Raw genomic sequence first — 18849 nt, 5'->3', positions numbered from 1 at the left:
TACAACAAACAGAAGCACATGGCTACCTTTTATGCAGAATGACAGCGATCGGTTGGACAACAAAGGATTTCATTGGTCAAACATATATTTCCACAGAGCGGAAATCCGCTGAAATTGAGGTCTGTCCACAGGGATGTGCAAGCAAACCCACAAAATCAGTTTTTATGAATTTCCCTGCAAAATTTTCAGACAAAAATCTGTGCTTGGTGTGAAACAGCTTTAAGTGAGTCAAGAATTAAACACTTTAGCTCAATCACAAGTGCCAACTCAGAAGGACACATAGGTGCATGGTAATACTCGTGTGGACTTGCTGTCTGTTGCACCTCTTGAAGAATTGTCACATGGGGACGACAACTCATCAGTAGTTTGCTCCTTTAACCCCAGTACTTGACCTACTCTCCTGTGGGAGGTACAACACCCGGCCACTGTTATATCCTCAGGATACATGACAACCCTCCAGTCTTCCTCCTTGCAATCAGCTGCCATTTGTGAGTACTTCATCTTTTTCAGGCAGCCTCTTCCTCCTCGTCCTACGGGAGGATGAGCTCAATGAGGAAGACCATCTTGGTGGCCAAGGACCACAGTAGTGTTGATGCAGCTTCTTCCAGTGTTCCCTCCTATCCTGAGGAAGTGGATAAGATTTTTTTTTCACTGATGGGGTCACAATAAAAACTACAAATCTCCTCTTTTGTCTAGTTTTTCACTCCTCCCCGACATATTTCAAGTGTTTTGGCCTCCTTTTTCATTATCTGGTCAATCAGCTGTAGTGCCCTTGAGATAGTATAGTCTTGCTGGCAGGATGTTTTGAAGATTTGCTGCTGGTACAGACGGGCCAAGGTTTCGTAGCTTACTCTGATGAGGAAGCTGTGCAGGGATTTCCAAAGGTCAAACCAAGTGATTGATATGCTGATGATACCCTCCTTCCTCCTTCCCTGTGACACTGCCTTGATCTCGCAGCGCTCCTGGTGCGTGGTGGTCGCCTCTGCCACAGCCAGGCACCCCGCCTCCTTTCTTATTTGACTGATTTTCCCCACACATGACCTCCTCGTCTGACCTGAACGCCGTCAATCTCTTCCTGATGTTGCAGCCTGCTGATGGCTTGCTCCAGGTCAGTGAACTTCCACTAACTAACTCACTAAACAAGATGACGTTTAAATTAAACATCTTTGTAGTCACAGGAATGCAGATTGTTTTGTTTTTGACAAAGTGAGGACTGGGTTAACCCACTATAGCAGGCCCCAGGAAAAAGTGAGCTGTGAGCCCCTGTTAAGCCCACTTCGTGTTCCCTAACTTAGTATGGTTTGATAAAATTAAAATGCACAAATATTTAAGAATATGCACCATGATTAAGCATAATATTAACTTCAATGTTAATGTTATTAAATGTATGAAACAGAACCCCTCTATAAGACAAAATCATCAATCACCTTAACATCAATGCAGCAGAACCAGAGATATCGTCTTTTTCATTCCACACATTCATGTCAAAACCTGATGCCTACGTTACTGACAATACAACCCCGACAACTGTCGACCTTTCCGTTGGAGATTCGGGTATTTTATGTTAGTAGCGGCTAATGTAGCCTCGAGCCGACAGCGTCAAGCAGAGATGAGGAGCGGGCTACAGAGGTCTGGTAAGCTCACTTCTTTCTAACTCCACTCTTCTGTTTTTACATTTTTAAACTTGTAGTCTTCAGACCCAACTGACAACTCCAATTTATCAGCTTTTTTGCAGCTCCCTCTGGAGCCACAAAAGGCTTGATACAAAGGTTCTCACATATCCAATAGTAGGTTACTCCCTAAGACCTGTAAGCGGACTTTAAAATGTGAAAAAAATCAATGGAGTTCCCCTTTAAAACTAACCCCATTCCAGTTTATATTCATCAATATGTCAAAGCTGGGGGCTTTGTGGCCCTTGAGAGTCTGGGGCCCTGGAGCAGTTGCCAGCTTCTCCCAGTTGGTAATCTAGCCTCAGACAGAGATGGTTTAATTTTTTTCCTATATGCTTTGGGGCTAAAAACACCATAAAGCGGTATTGATATACATAGTAGCTGACTCTGAGTACGCCAACAAGCAAACGTAGACACTCACACACTGAAGATGGATGTTTACATGGAGCATGCATCAATAGCAGTTTTAATTATAATTTCAGATCAGACCAAATCTCATAGCATTATTCCAAACTATTCCACCCATACAGCAGATGTTCAGGAGCTGCCGTCATGTCTGAATACAATCGGTGACCAGAGTGTAACACGCACTTCTGCTGCTCCACGATTGAACGGCCTGTGTTTTACTTGGCACGCACATACGCTGTGAAGTGCTTTGTTTCCTTTTACAGTTTGCCAGTTATGATTCTCCTCTGTTCCCATTATAAGTTGCTTATAGAGGACGTGTCAAACACACTACTGAGCCAGTCTTCTATACGCAAACCCAAACACTCTACTGTGTGTAAAATTTAGAGGAGAAGAGGAGTATACTCTGCAAGGTTCCCCCTCGTAACACTTTACTTCTAAGACAGCCTCACTGTTTGCAGTTTTCTGTTTTGTCTATCTGAAAGGCACACAGAAATGTAAATCTGTCCTCTCCGAATGGGAGGAAAGATTTACAGCGAAATTTGTGGGATTCAAAAGCTCAGTTGTCCAAAACTGGATGTTGAAATCATCCGATGTCCAGCTCAGTCCTTATGGCTGCTTCTTGTTTGAGTTACAGTATATTCTTAATGGGGCCATCTGTTTTAGAAGTTTCTGTTTTTTTAATTTAAAAAGTGAAATGGGCCAGAGATGAAGACAATTAAGGGAGTGTTGCTTTACAGCACGATGATAATCTATACCTTATGCTGAGATAACATTAATGAATGATGGTACAGGGAGGAGGTGGAGAGTAATTTAGAACAACTGGACTTTTTATGTTCTCTACTGGAAGAGCACAAATGTATTAAGCACACTCACATTGCATAGTGGGCTATATTTAAACATACTTCTGCATTCATGTGTAGTTGTAAATGTAACTTACATTATTTCTGGCCCATTTCCAAGCATTTAAAATAAGTGCAATTCCCTATCAAGTCTGTGCTTGCCTCGCTCGTTCTAGCAGGAATTCCCCATGAGGACTTATGGCGAATAAAGGGTCTTGAATTATTAATGAAGTTAGAAGTAGAAGGGGAAAGCAGCAGCTGCTTGTGCTCACGGGGAGTTTTTGGTGTGAATATCAGGATATAGGGTTAGTTTAGCACTCCATGACTCCAATCCCGTCAAGAGAGGAGGACAAGTGCTACGGCCAGATGTCGGACAGATGTTGAGTCAAAGGGGAAAGGAAAAATTAGAGTTAAAAGACCATCCTGAATTTGGATCAAACAACACCACTGGCACACGTCAATTAACAAAGTCACGGCTTATTTAACCTTCAAAGCTCAGGCCTGATAACGGAAAGTTGAGGGCAGATTCTACATGTGAGCAGGAATACATCAACAGAAACTGAGGCCTAATTTATGTTGCCGTGTTCAGGACTAATGATGATACTGTAAGGGTCTTTGAGCGCAAACGGACCATGCACACTATATTTTCTGCGCCTGACAAGGAGAAACAGAGCGAAAAGTCCTGCGGAAAAGAACATTTTAAAACGATTTTTAAAGGATCGGGCCAACCAAATTATAATAAAACATATTTTCTCACTTACCTTTACTGGTATCTTGCCATGAAGCGTTTAGGTTTTATTTGAGATATCTGTCTCATGAGATATCTGGCTCCGCACTATATAATGGCAGTAAATCAAATTAAAGTGTGTTCTGTGGCTCATCCAGAGGAAATGAGGACCCTGTTTCTGGAAAGAGACTGTTGAATTTTTTCGATGTCATTTTTCATTGCTGTTAGCACCACAAGCAAAATTCCTCTTGCGTCGTTTGTATTGAGTGTGGAGGTAGAAACCTAAAATCAAATCAAAACTCTTTTCATGGCTAAATACCTCTAGAAGGAAATTGTAAAATTCAATATTTTGTCATTTAGCTGAACAACCCTTAATTAATGGACAAAGTTATTAAGAGAATCACACCGAGGAGAGCCTTCTTTAACACAAATACTCACAACCTGCAGTAAAGAATTTTTAGAAAATGTAACCACAACGCTGATATATTATCACTTTATGAAGTTGATATGGCAAAATGTGCTATCAAACAGTTGCATTTACTTATCTAGCAGACACGGAGCAGCATTAACATTCATTTGGATTGTAAGTCCAATATTCACTCTATTTTTAGCTCTGTTTTTGGTCTCCACCAACTCCTGAAGGAAATATCTGGCTCTTAAGCAGCTAAAAGCTCCATTATGTTCCCCAACTAGTCGCTAACTTTGCCTGTCTTCTGTTTGGTGCTGGGCAGGAAGTGTACAGTGGGATTTTAGAGCTTTTTTTCCAGTGAAAGCAGTTTCCTGCTGCTGGGAACAGGTTCACAAGAGCACGTAGACTGAACCAAAAAAGGGAAGTTGTGGGCTGTAAAACCAAAACGATGAGCTGAAAGGCACTAAAATACTCTGTAGAGAGGAACTGCTGAGTTTGGCAATAATTCTCTGTGGGTTCGTCACTTTCACATTACACAGTCATCTTTTCCATGTATCATGTAAACACATTGATTAGTGCAGCTTTAAGATAGTATGGTTTTAATTATGGATGCACAGATCAGACTTTTTCAGTCCCGATACAGATAGTAAAAGTGTAAACCTTTTAAATGCAACAAGAAATTGGTCAAAACTTAAACAGGAAATAAAATTCTAGTATGTATAAAGTATATAAACATAGAATTGAATTGAATAGATTGGCCCCATTGTCATCAATATCCGATCCAGCTATTTTGAGTCAGTATCGGCCCGATATCCGATCCAGTATCGGTATCGGTGCATCCCTACTTTTTATGAATGTGGACCGGAGCAATTCTCTTATAAAACCTAACTTTGTATGGCTAAAAAACATAAAAGCTGGTCGCCTGTGAACTGCACCTCTTACTCTTATTTATGGTCCAAACACAGATTAGACACAGAGTGCTCCAAAATAAGCTTCACATGTACCATGAATGATGGCTTGTGATGTTCTCTCCTGTTACCTACCACCCCGTGCCTGATAAGACTCAGCTCCTCATAAACCATCCTTTGGCTTATTGTTGTGTGAAAGCTGTAATCTCTTCCAGATCCACAAATGTAACTGTATAGGCAGGACACACATGGCTGCGAAGGCTTGATATTATAGGGGGGCCTGATTTATACCGCACTCCGTGCCCAAGCTACAGATCCGGTGTTTAGACATCACCTAATTCATCCACCATCCCGTCGGCTTCAAGAGCTCAGCCCGATGTGCAACTTTAAGTTCACCCTCCACTCCATCAGCTCAGCGGCACGCTGGTGTCAGAGCCGCTGATGAAACTTCAGAGACGTGTCAGAGAAGAGAAGGCAGCTGCTGCTTTATGGCTTATGGAGGCGCACAAATCCATACAGACCATTTCCCTGCGTTATTATTCAACTATCTGTCATACGTTTTTTAAGCACCCAGTAATGTGTTTGGAGTTAGGAAGAGGTTGCTTATGACTTCATGTAAAAATATTACTTATATTCAACCATTGTTTATTCAACTAATCGGTCTCCTTATCTTTTCATATTAAGTATTTTATGTCTCTGGTGTGTGGATAATGAGAATGGATTATAAGACATAACATCATTACACAAAGAACTGCTGCACCCAAAGAGCTACAATCCTGCTTTAGTACAGTGTGGTTATGTTTATCATAGCGTTTCACTCTGTCAAATCACTCCTTTTCCCTAGATGGATAATGAATGACTTAGCCAGTGCAGTTTGAGACTGGCTGCAGGTAATGATAGCTTATTTTGTCTCCTTTGAGAGAATGATAGAACGAAGGTGTTGACACACTTTTATCTCAACTGTCTTAATAGTGACAGAATTATGTGGTCCTCTAAAGTGACAAAACATACCCAGCTTTTGGCCGCGTGTGATGTTTTGTCTGGGTTGGTGCTTTGAGCAGATGAATGTCCTCTGTTGGTTCCTGTCTGGGGTCAGACTCTGGCATTCGGCTGAAAAAACACGCCTGTTTATTCAAACAAAAGCAGGGCGTCCCAGTCGAGTCAACATGACATCACTGCGCCAGCACCCAGTTTAATAAGCTTCATAAACTTGTAGTTGCCTCAACTGTTTTCCTTCTTTGCGAGACATTCCACATTCACAAGATTTGTCCTGAAAAACAGGCTTTGTGAGACTTGGAAATAGTGCCGCCAATCATGTAGGGGTTAAAGTCTGCATTATGGCTTTTTTAAACCCAAAATTATTACACCCCCAAAATGTCCTTTCTTCTTTTAACACATTATATTGTCTTTGAAAAATATATAAAACTAAGCCCCAAGATTTTTTTTTCTTCAACGCTGGAACATGAAAGTCGACATCTAAGATGAAAACATGGAAATCCCCAAAACTAGAGTTATCAGCTTTTGCCTTCTCAAATGAATGCAGCGCACACAATGGCAATTGTGTTTTTCTGCGTTCTGATATTCTCATTACAATCACTGAATGTTTCTTACGCACGATTTGAACACACGCCAACACCCACTGATCCACCACAGAATACAAAGCTACGCAGAGCCTACTTCGTGTTGCCAAAGATGTAATTCATCCTATTTGAGTTTGGCTGGAAATTATTAAATGCCATTAGAACGTCTGAATTCTTAGAAAGAAAAAATTACTCCATGTAAAGCAATATCCCCATGTCAGTATTTTCCCCACACAATCATGGGGGAAACAAAGAAAAAGAGATGGTATGAATTAATAATTGTAATTCGACTGTAAGCTCATTCTCTACACCTGCTGGCTCCATTACAGGGTCATGGGGGTGAGCATACACTAGTCTTGTATAATCATTTGTGACAGATTTTCAGTTCATACAAGAGGAACAATGATCCAGAATGAAACCCAGGTCTCTCCTGCCAACGGTCAGAAGACCGAGGCCTGCGGATATACAAGCCGTTATGATACGTCCATGAAGCAAAGCAGCGTTTGCTGAGCATTTTTCACACCGCTCTCACTCACCACTTAGCTTCATTCCATATGTTGTTGTGAAAATATCTGTGTATTGGAATAATCAGATGAGATGAGGATGAAAAGTGAGAAGAGCCTTCCGTGTTTTTCCTCTTGACTTTACTCGTTGGCTTGCTTTCCTCACTTCCGTTTCTCTTCCCATGCACTGATTTGTTTAAGCTGAACAGCCAATCAGAGTGATTTCTCTCACCGACGAGCGCCGCTGCCGATTCAACATGCTGAATCAGCTGGAAAACCTCCAACACGGGCAGCCTATAGAGCGACGGTGCAGGACACACCAAAAAAAGCTAGGCCAACGGACGCTCACTGACGGCCCCAAACTGTCCGACGGACGACCGTCGACTTGATGTGTCAGGGCGCTTAGGAGCAAAGGAAGTCAGACGGCGGCTGGCGGTACCACGGTTTTGCATTCTGCGGCTCATGTTACCGCAGTTTCACAAGCGTGTCGGAGAACTACGGTGGCCTTCAGGTAACATAAAAATGTGAAAGGAACTCTCTAGAGCCAGTGTTTGGTTTGTCCATTCTGGGCTACTGTTGAAACAAAGAGGACCCGCTCCCTATGTAGATATGAAGGGCTCATTCTAAGCTAACGAAAACACAACGCTTCTTAGTTTCAGGTGATTATACACTAATGAAAACATAGTTGTGAATACTATATTCCATTACTGCTAATAAATCCCCTGAAATATTACACACTGTTCCTTTAACATGATCTTTCCCTAACCTTAACCAAGAGCTGCGAGTGCCTAAACATAACCATAAAAGGTTGATTCATGCTTTAGTTGCTATGAATGGATATTACATCGTAAGAGCACATATTATAAGGAATTCAAATTAAATATGTTGTAACTAAACCACTATGACACCTTCAACTTTTTGTGTTTAGACATTATAGCAGCAGTTGTGGTTACATTGCATTTCTCCACCCATTAACAGTGCACATTGTTCGTCACAGACACTCTATTGTATATACTAAATGTTAGTTCTCATTGTCACCGATGATGTGTCAATGTTTATGTCTGTCTGTCACAGAGAAGAAAAGAAAAACATCTCTGTCTCTTTCCTCCTCTGCTTTCTTTTTCTTCTTTTCTGGATATCAGGACAGGTAGATCTCTGCATGGTATCACTTTACAGGGTGTTTTCTCTCACCATCTCACCATGACACACACACACACACAATTCACACCCTGAGGTGAAAACGAATGTCGGTATGTCATTCAGCAACCACCTCGGAGCGTCTTGGCTTTAACAAGAGGTACTCGTCATCCTCCATAACACCAGTTACTCCCCCGCAGGAGTGAAACTTCCACTGCTTCCCTGGAACTCACTCAACTCTTCCTCCATCAATGTTATTGTGATTGCAGGTTCACTCTAAAGCTACCCCCGATGCACGTCATGCACCCTGCTGCGATAAGAAGCAATTCATAATGAATGTGGATAAACACACCCACACAAACAAGATGAATTACATTAGACTGTTTCCAATATAAACCAACTTTGATCCTGAAACTGAAACTTTTGTATCTCATTGTGTATGAAGTTTGCTGCAGTTGGCCTCGATACAATAACCTCAAAACCTGACTGATTGAGGTTTCTGAAATCGTGTATTGTGTATAAAAGGAGAGTTTCCCCCGCCACTGTTTTCCTAAGCTTGGTTTCACAGGGCTCAATAAACTTTTGTGCGGCTTGACAAATGAGTTTGTAAAACAGCTCCTGAGAAATAAAACAAAATCGCAGCGAGATGAATGGGGGAGGAAGTTGTAGTTTCCGGGTGTGGGTGACTGAGGGTGGTTTGGGTGGGGAAGCTGAGAGCAGACACGCCCAATGTCTCTGTGTGTGTGACACCAAATCTCAGCATTCACCCACACAATTGACAAAATGAAAACATGGCACGGATTGTATTTCCCCTCTGGCTTTTGGTTATGAATAGAAGATTTTCCGAGGCTGAACTCAGGGTTTGTCCTCCTCTGCCCCCCTTTCACCCATGCAGTGGATTTAAGGCGCCATCATGTATCAATTACCAGTTTTATTTGCTTCAAGTCATCATCATTGTCACAGCTGCAGCTATGTCATTTTTCAAAAACAAAGGAAATATCTAACGGAGCAATTAGCACCACCCTAGCACCACTATAGGCCATTTATCTGAGGTTGATTCTATGTACAGTACACAGAACTCGTCTTATTTTTCACTATGTAAGTGTAATTTACAGGAATAGTCAAAAACTGTGGTGCAATTGATCAACAAATTCAAGTTCTATTTTAGCCGAAATATAAGAAGAAAAAAAATCATTAACATCAGCAGCAGAGTACAAGATAGAGATTCACTCAACATGAAGAAATCTACTCTGCAGTGGAGCTTCTTTCGCAGCACCTCGTCTCATAAAAGAAAATGTATGGTCTTGATCATTTGCAGCACTGTCCAATTAAGTAACCATAGTAACCTGGAACATCAAAGAACCATAATTTGGGGCTCGGGGCCAAAAAAATGCTAGAAAGATGACAGGAAAGATGGAGGGAGTGAGCAATAGATGGAATGCAGTCCTTTGTGTCGGATTTTTCCAATTTAAGTGGAAACTCCCTTCATTAAAATGAAAATGAAAAAAAAACAAAGATAAATTACAATTTTTTTTTATGCACTTTCATTTTGAGGTAAAGCAGGGTATGCTTTAGGGCGTGGCTACCTTGTGATTGACAGTTTGCTACCACGGCGTTGTCTGGTCTGGGAGTTGTCCGTGTTTTCGTCTTAAAAGTTAAAGTTAATTATAACATTTTATTAAATGGCTGAGGATTGGTCAATCACAGCGTTCTACGCTCTGTTATTTCTTTATGGCAGACCGTTGCTATGTATAACAGATCCTTGTTTTGGGTGCAGTTCTGATGTTGGGACTCTGGCGGACCCTTTTTGTGTCAAATTATTGATTTCCTGTCGGGGTTTATTTCAATGAACGGCTTGCTGTACATTAAAGTGGCAGTAGGCAGTATATTTTTGGCATCATTGGGCAAAAATTCCATAATAACCTTTAAGCATATTGTAATTCAAGTGTTCTGAGAGAAAACTAGACTTCTGCACCTCCTCATGGCTCTGTTTACAGGCTTTAAAAAATCTAGCCTGTGACGGAAGACTTCCAATCACAGGTCATTACAGAGAGAGAGCGTTCCTATTGGCTGTGCTCCAGTCATGTGACCAGAACTTGGCATTCCTTCACCAGATTTCACAATGGCGGCGGTGGTGTCACAAACTTTCTTATTTTACAGCTAAGCCGTAAACTACAAGATGATTCTGAAAACATTTGACGCGAGAAATAGTCATTAACGTAACAGAATATTGATTCATATTTGATCAGCGCGGCCTAGTTTGACTGTTTGGTTGGAGTTCGTGAGTGATTTACAGCCGGCTCTCATAGATGGCAGCTGGACAGCGGACCTCAGATCAGCTGGTACTGCATGTTTTCCTCCGGTATGTGAAATCTTGCAGATGCAGTTAGGAGCACCGGATGACACAGAGGCATATGATTTTTTTCAGGTTACCTGTTTCATGTACTACTGTCACTATATAGCGACCGTTTTATAAAAAATATTTTTTTTAATCATATTTGCTCCAATCTCACGTACTTCAGCTTTAATCCATTACTTAGTCACCCAAAAATGTCTTATTCATCGTTCGGTTGTAATTAGCTTACCCTTTTGTGTCACTTATGGATGCAAAAAACAACATGATGGTGATGGACAAAATGCTGAACTCAAAATTTCAAAACGGCAGGGGTGACGTCACGGTGACTACATCCACTTCTTATATACGGTCTTTGATTTATGGCTTGATACTTTAAATTACCAAATATTCTTCATCAAGATGGGGCTGCACTATCAGAAGACTAACAGTAAAACAATAGACAAAATGCATGCTACACCACTTACTTGTATAAAACAAAGGCTCATTGTGTAGCTCTATGCAGAAGTATTCTCAACAGACAGACTGGTTTTGTAAGAAATCACTTTCCACGCATCATACATTTCACCAGATGAAAAAAGTTATTTAATAAATTTTGTAAAGTTTTTTTTTTAAAGTTTTTTAGTCTGGTCTGTAAACTCATACCTGTGTTGTAGATTGATGGATGAACATTTTCATTGGGGTCGATATGTCACAAGTAAAAGGCTGCAACCCAAACTGGGCTTTCCATCCTGGTCTTACACTTGGTACATCGGTTGTAACTCTATAGGAGAAGTGGGGGGTTTGAACAAACACAACTTTTAGGGAGGAGGCGTGCGTAGGTGTGTGTTTCACCACTCTATGCTACAGTATTAAATAGCTTTCCTTCACTTACCTGTCACCTTGTAATCAATAATGCTAGGATAACACCCGGAACACAACAGCCATCAGTGACCTGCCACTCATTCACACCCAAACTTATCCACACAAACTCGAGAGCATCTATCATCCATAAATGGCTGGTACCTGCTCGGACAGGAACTCGTATGAACCACTCTGCAGCTCCAGAGCTTCCAGGCGTCATCCATCACCTCGGCCCACCAGAGGGGGTCCATGGCAGGGACACACACAGGCAGCGAACCTGATCCACACCAGGCCACGGACTGGTCACACACAGACCTTCCTCTGGGGCTGGACAAATACAAACACACATAAAACACAGGTCGCCTCCAAGCGCACACAGGTGCCCTTTTACATTGCTCCAAGCTTTAAAAACACTTCACCTCCCTCTCTGTCATTAAGCTGTGTAATTATTTTCAGTCCTTAATCCACATTCTTAATTAAATCCTCATACATTTTCCCACTACTTTCCACCCAGACTCTTCCCCTCCTCCTGCTTCTCCCGCTATGCGGATTATGTTTGCAGTACGTTGTATAAATAGTGCAGAGTAGGTGGCCTTGTAATGGAAACACAGATACAGATATCAAAGGCTCAGCACCCTTCGTTCAAATTCTCCACACATTAATCAAGACCTGTGTTTCACACATGGGTCGGAGCACATGTGTGCGATGCTTTCTGCCTTTGCACGGCTTCAAAATGTGCAGTGTGCACCCATGCATGCCCGTCTGGAAATGTGTGTCATGCCAGCGGGTGAGAACATATGGCAGCACAGTTTATACTTTCTCACAAGGGCAGGCTCAGTAAACGCTTCAGGTATACACACTTTAATAGGCTACTTCAACAAAAAGTAAGCACAACTACAAGCCAAGTATACATTTCTGTAGGCCTATAAGTCAAGAATACTTAATTATACTTTACTTAAGTATATCTTGATCAGAAGATTAAGTACAAGTAGGCCTACAAGTATACTTATAATTTTCTGTATACTTGTCAGTATGAGCCAAGTACACTTAGACTTTTCTGTATACTTGTCAGAATGAGCCAAGTACACTTAGACTTTTCTGTATACTTGTCAGTATTAGCAAAGTATACTTAGACTTTTATGTATACTTGTCAGTATGAGCAAAGTATACTTAGACTTTTCTGTATACTTGTCAGTATGAGCCAAGTATACTTAGATTTTTCTGTATACTTGTCAGTATGAGCCAAGTACACCTAGACTTTTCTGTATACTTGTCAGTATGAGCCAAGTACACTTAGACTTTTCTGTATACTTGTCAGTATGAGCCAAGTATATTTAGACTTTTCTGTATACTTGTCAGTATGAGCCAAGTATACTTAGACTTTTCTGTATACTTGTCAGTATGAGCCAAGTACACTTAGACTTTTCTGTATACTTGTCAGTATGAGCCAAGTACACTTAGACTTTTCTGTATACTTGTCGGTATGAGCCAAGTACACTTAGACTTTTCTGTATAGTTGTCAGTATGAGCCAAGTATACTTACTGTATGTATACTTTTGTTAAGTATATCTCTGATAAGTACATAAAAAGTAAACTGAAAGTATACTCTCTTAATTTAAGTTTAAAAGAAGTATACCAATAGCACCCTTGAATAAACCTCTTTTTGGTAAGGGTATAGGCTTAAAGATGTTAAACAAATAGCTCAATCAACTTTGTGTTTCCATGTAACATCTTTAGCCTGTTTCATTCACAAGCTGAGGTGCAATGACTGAAAGAAACGAGAGTGTAACTCAGTACAGTGGTAAAGGTGTTCATGACATACAGTCCTGAGAAACATTATCAACTCTGCTCTTCCATTAGCATCAGTCATGAGACGCTTAGTGTACTTTAGTGTACATTTGGTCCCTCTTTCCTGATCCTATTCCCATGACCTGGATCTTCTCAAATGGCAGGGTGCATGGTCTTATCTTGCCCAGAGAACAGCCTTATTTACTCTCAATATTGTCATAAAAGTTTTGTTTTAAGAATCGGGTTTGCTCTGAAGGACAAATTTGAGGATCGGTCTAGAGTTTATGTACTTTTCTTTTGATTTTCTGTAGGTTTCATTGGCCTGAACACACTGTTCTGCTGTTCTAGGTGCTATTAGTGCTCATCAAACCCAAAGCAGCTCTCCCCTTCCAACCATGTCTTTTATAAAACTGTGTTGTAGAGTCCTGTCTCCTATCTTATCTGCAGGGCTTGTGGAAGGCTCTAGCATTTGGTGTAAAATGATTGATGTGAGTATGATCTTGTATCTAAGTGTGTCCCTGTTGCAGTGACATCATGGTGAAGGTGAGATAAAGGGGTTGACAGATTGGGTTCAGGAATGAGGCCCGTTGTGGTAACAGTGGTTTCCAACATCACCTCTTTTTTTTTCACTGTCAGGAAGTCAGCAGGGTCCTGACATAGCTGCCATGCACTCCTCTGAGCAGGATTACAAGAATATCGTGATTTCACATAAATGTCACCATTTGTGATGAGTGCATTTTTGCCTGGTTACATCATGTTTGGTGATTTAGTTACTGTGTATAGTTTTCCAGCATGAGTCAGAGTCGACCCAGGAAGTGACAGTTGCAGCTATAAATGTCTTAACTCGAATGCTGTGTGGTGATGGACGTGGTGTCAGAGAATTTGGGTGTTGTAGGTGGCCGTTGTGCTGAGACACAGTACTGACTTGTAAAAAAGAAGCAGAAGTGTGGAAATAACCCAAATCGGCCTCAGGAGCAGAATAAAGTCAGAACTTTAGCAGTAAAAAGACACCGCTACAGTCCGAAGAGAGTCGTAACTTTGCTCACACATTGCAGGCTTCACAGAGGATTTCATATGTGAAATGTCTTTGTTGATTTGCGACTGAGATCTGACAGTACCTGGACAGCGGCGTTGACATCTTTAAAACTTCCATAACTGATTTTTTTTGGCCACTTGGGGGCAGCGGAAATACAGCGTTACTTTGACATTTTGGGAAATATGCACAACGATTAGTATTTTCAGGTGATTATATGTATGTATTATACACGAAGAAACCTCCAGCAAGAACCTGCTGACTGTTCCCACATTACGTTTAAAAACTAAAGGGGGCCGAGCGTTTGCTGTTATGGCCCCTCGGCTGTGGAACGACCTGCCTGTGACATCGGTATCTTGTTTTAAAACACGCTTGAAGACCTATCTATATCAAAAGGTTTTCTTTTTTTTTTCTTAACTATTGATTTGCGCTGTACATTGTTCTTGACGTTAAGAATAGGTTGCAGTGTAATCATTCATTGTTTAAAATGTATCCCTCTTTTTCATTGATGGTTTGTGCTTATTGCTGTGTTTTATGTGTTTGTTGTAAAGCACTTGTAATGGCAATTTTCATATCTGCAGTTTAACACTGTACCTTTAGATAATCTCAGGGCCTCACATGTTCAACTTCGTCACCATAGGACAGTGACCTGACATTTTAGTTCTCTGTAACTGCAAACAACAGATTGCTGAAATACTTGTTATGTCTTGTGATGCTCTGTTGTCTGCTGTGTGCTGACGCATTGATACACTTTCTATCCTTCTCTTCCTTTCTTCTTTGCACTTATCTTCATGTTATGCTTTAAATGTATAAATACTGACTACTCTTTGTATTCGGGGCTCACTTGCCACAGTCCACAACAGGTGGCTGTGCTCGTGAGTCCATCTGCAGTCCATCTGCAGATGTTTTAGTTATTAATGTATGCCTTTTTATTAAATTCACTGAAAGACAAGTTGTTACGTTGGTTTGTGTCTTGTTTTAACAGAAACTGCCACCACACACTTTATAATGTGAGTTTTGATAAGTGCTATATAAATCAACTTTATTATTATTATTATTATTATTTTAGCTAGTAAACAGCTGCCTATTTACACATCGAGGAGACATGGAGTAACATAAGTGTTAATTTGGAGTCGTGTTGGACACCTGATGAATATTCACACGGCGTGCGAGTGAACCAAAGAAATAAAGTTGCAGGCCGAAAAAGGCGCTAAAACACTCCATAGAGCTGAGGGGAACTGCAGTCGGGTTATACTGTAAATCTCAGTGAGTTTGTCAGTACGAACGACCCCTTTCACCTTACACATAATAATTTGATTAACTGTTATTTAAAAAAATATTCATTACAGCAGCTTTAAAGAGTAAATCTTTTGTTAGCAATTTGTCTTTTCTAAGTAGTGTAATCCTGTACAGATAGCAGGAAAGCTGTGGGGCAGAGAGGGGGAATATCAGTGTCCACTTTAACCTGCACAAAAACATCTGGACATGATATCTATCGCTGCTGCTCAGGAATGACGCAGAAGGAAAACCAAGAGTCCCCACCCTTGCAATCCATGTCTCCATCCTCCTGATCTTTGCCATCCCTAAATCTGTCAAACCCTTATGGAGAAAATTTCACACAACCTAAAGCAGTATAGCTGATATCGATTATAGTCTACGTTTACGCATAAATCACTCGGGGAACACAACTTGGAGGCGGCTCAAGATGAAAATTGGCCCCTGATGGCATCAAGCTGCTGCTGCTAAAAAAAAAAAGAAAAACAAAATTCCACAAGAAACAAGAACATTGAGATGTTGCCAAGGTAGTGATATGAATCACTTCTTGTTTTTCTGGTATTATTTGAAGTTGCTATTCACGGGTTTCTCTTGTCTGCAAGTAATGTGATTCTCCCACCGGTCATCGCAACAGTTATCCTCTTCCTTTAGCCTATGTATTCATGGGCTTGTTGAACATTATATACTGCCTTTGTATTACACAAAGGATTCGATATGGATCGGAGTACACTGTGAAACAGACCCACACAAGCAGGCACACACAAAAATACACACATAATACTTTTACTTTCATTATGAATTCCAAAAGTATGTAGAGTGAATATCTTTGAATCTCACAGGGAGATGGAATTTTTGCCCAGAGAAACACTAAATATAAAGATAAAGATGCTCTTTTAGATTCCAGATTTGGTGTGGTTGAACTTTCCCTCACCTCCACAGGCAGGGCAGGGACACAGCAGAGAAAACAGAGAGCGGGCCAGGGGAAATTCCTGCCAGGGATCCATGAGTGTCTTAATACCACAGGAATGCACAAGTGAATTTTTACAAGACTGCCATGACAACTACAGATACGCAGCTTGATAAGCATTGTGGTTGTTACTGCTGCTGTCACTGTTTGTTCTTATGTGTTAGTGATAAGCTGCAGACGTATCAGCACATTGTGCTCGTTTCCAGATTTATCACGTTGTTAGATAAAGACTGTTTCTGTTTGTTGTTTGTTTACACGCTTTTAAGGAATCATCACAGAGATTGTGTGGTCTTGTAACAAGATTTGAATTATGTTGACATACGTACAAACATCAAAACAGAATTAAAATGATATCAATCTTATCATCTAATTTAAGACAGCAAGAAAAGCATTTTTCCAAAACAGAAATAACAAGATAAGAAACTTAATTCCAGTCATTTAAGTTCAAACACGGATAAAGAGTATTTAGTAGTACTTCATTTTGTATTGCATTCACAATTGTGGCACATGTCGACCTTTATTTTATATCAAATCAAAGGAATAGTTTGACATTTTTGGAAATATGCTTTCTTGTAGAGAGTTAGTTAGAAACAAATACAACATAATGTGCTAATTGGTTCGCTCTAGAGAGAGAGGAAGGCTAGCTGTTTCCCCGTTTTTGGTCTTTATGCTAAGCTAAGCCAACTGGCTGCTGGTTGTAGCCTCATATTTACCTTATAAACTTAACACTGGTATCAAACTTCTCATAGTCCTGCCAAGAAAGTGCAAAGAAATCCCCCAAATAAACAAATTACTTGTGTTACACAGGAAAGATTCCAATCATTTCAGTTCAAATCAGGATAAAATGTAATATGAAAGTTCTGCATTTTGTAGGCCTATTGCATTTAAAATATTGACAAATGTCTAATCCAATATATTAAAGGTGCAGTGTGTAGGATCTGGCGGCATCTAGCGGTGAGGTTGCAAATTGCAACCAACTGAACTTCTCGTGTGTCAAGCGTGGCCGATGTGAAAACGCGAATGGCCGTCTCTGGCCAGTTGTTGTAAGAGTGGCGTAGGGCAACATGGCGGACTCCGTGAAGAGGACCGGCTCTGTATAGATATAAACAGCTCATTCTAAGATAACAAAAACACAACGATTTGTATTTTCCAGGTGATTATACACAAAAGAAAATAAACTTATTAATATTATGTTCCATTTCTGCCAATAGATTCCCCCTAATTGTTACACACTCAATATAAAGTACATTGTTTTTTGACAGTGTTATTACCATTTTCTTTGTAGCTCACAAATTAAAACATTGGGTAGAAAAGCAACTGGAACACAAGCTGTCATCGCAAACATGCAGCTCAATCTTAGCGTGCTTACTGTAATTAATGAGTTACTCACGGGACTGGTTATTTGACTCCAGAGAAATCCACCCTGATGAACCACTAACAGTTTTTTAGACCTTACATAACCCAGAAAGGGAACACCCTGCCACAGCCTGAAAAACAACAACATGGATTTGCTACAATGCTGAACTTCCTTGCTGGGTGGATCTCCTTCAAAACTACCAGCGTTTCTATTTATCTCTCAGATAGTTTCTGCATTAGTGAGAAAGAGAGATTTGTCAAGGCTCGTGTGGATTTGTGGTTTGCTTTGTGCTGCACAACTCCCTATCGTGCCTCTGTTCCTGTTGATGGAGTAGCTCGTGAAATGTGTTGGCAGAGGGCCCATTGATCCTCGCTCCTCAATTGTGATCCATATTTTCTGAATTCTCTTCTTCTCCCTCAATGCCTTGGGATGTTTCCTGGCAAAGAAGATAAAACATAAGTACCTTCCTCTACGGAGCTGCTCAGGCTACAGCAAACTGACAGGGGCCAGGTTAAATGCTCCATTAATCTCTGAAATCTATTAAACTCTTTTATTTGCCTCTGATGGACATCAGTGTGGATAACACCGTAACTTCAACACATTTTAATGCGATGCCGTGCATATCGCAAATAACAGTGGCTCGTACTAATAGGCTGTAGCTGTTTCTTTCCACTCCCTCTTCTCTCATCTGATGGGCAGACCAGTACTGTATAGCAGAGTCCATTATTAGCTGCTATACATGCTGGCTATCTGCCAGGCCCCTCTGGTAAGCCACTCAAAGAGGCCAGCGCCAGCCAAAGACTGAAGCATTCCCATGCCAAACAAAAACACATCACTAAAGTCAATATTAGCCTTTTATACAGCCAACCAGCAGCAGGAAAAACAGAATACCAGAAGCAAAAAATACCTCAAAAGATATCTAAAGGCTGAATGAAAACACTCAGATAGTAGAACGGCTGCCACAATAAAACCTGGAGTTTGGTGAAGTGCTCTCGTACGTCTGCTTGTCTCCAGGGGGCTGTAACCCATCACAATCCTGCTCTCACTTCCGT

At 40.8% G+C, this 18849-nt stretch overlaps 1 long non-coding RNA gene across 2 annotated transcripts; it reads right to left on the bottom strand.

The window, feature by feature from the left end:
• Nucleotides 1–223: 223 nt before the first annotated feature.
• Nucleotides 224–18331, bottom strand: LOC119500727. 2 transcript variants are annotated; one of them, XR_005209677.1, is made up of 4 exons: nucleotides 17831–18331; nucleotides 11540–11704; nucleotides 11180–11297; nucleotides 224–622 (listed from the first exon to the last, which is right to left on the bottom strand). It is a non-coding gene; the product is annotated as an uncharacterized LOC119500727 (long non-coding RNA). The 2 variants fall into 2 exon arrangements; XR_005209676.1 differs by lacking the exon at nucleotides 224–622 and having other exon boundaries at nucleotides 10680–11297; nucleotides 17831–18330.
• Between the last annotated feature and the right edge of the window lie 518 nt (nucleotides 18332–18849).

Source organism: Sebastes umbrosus, chromosome 13 (assembly GCF_015220745.1).
Source record: "Sebastes umbrosus isolate fSebUmb1 chromosome 13, fSebUmb1.pri, whole genome shotgun sequence".
In the NCBI taxonomy this organism is placed as follows: Eukaryota; Metazoa; Chordata; class Actinopteri; order Perciformes; family Sebastidae; genus Sebastes; species Sebastes umbrosus.
This window is presented reverse-complemented; position numbering and strand designations above follow the sequence as displayed.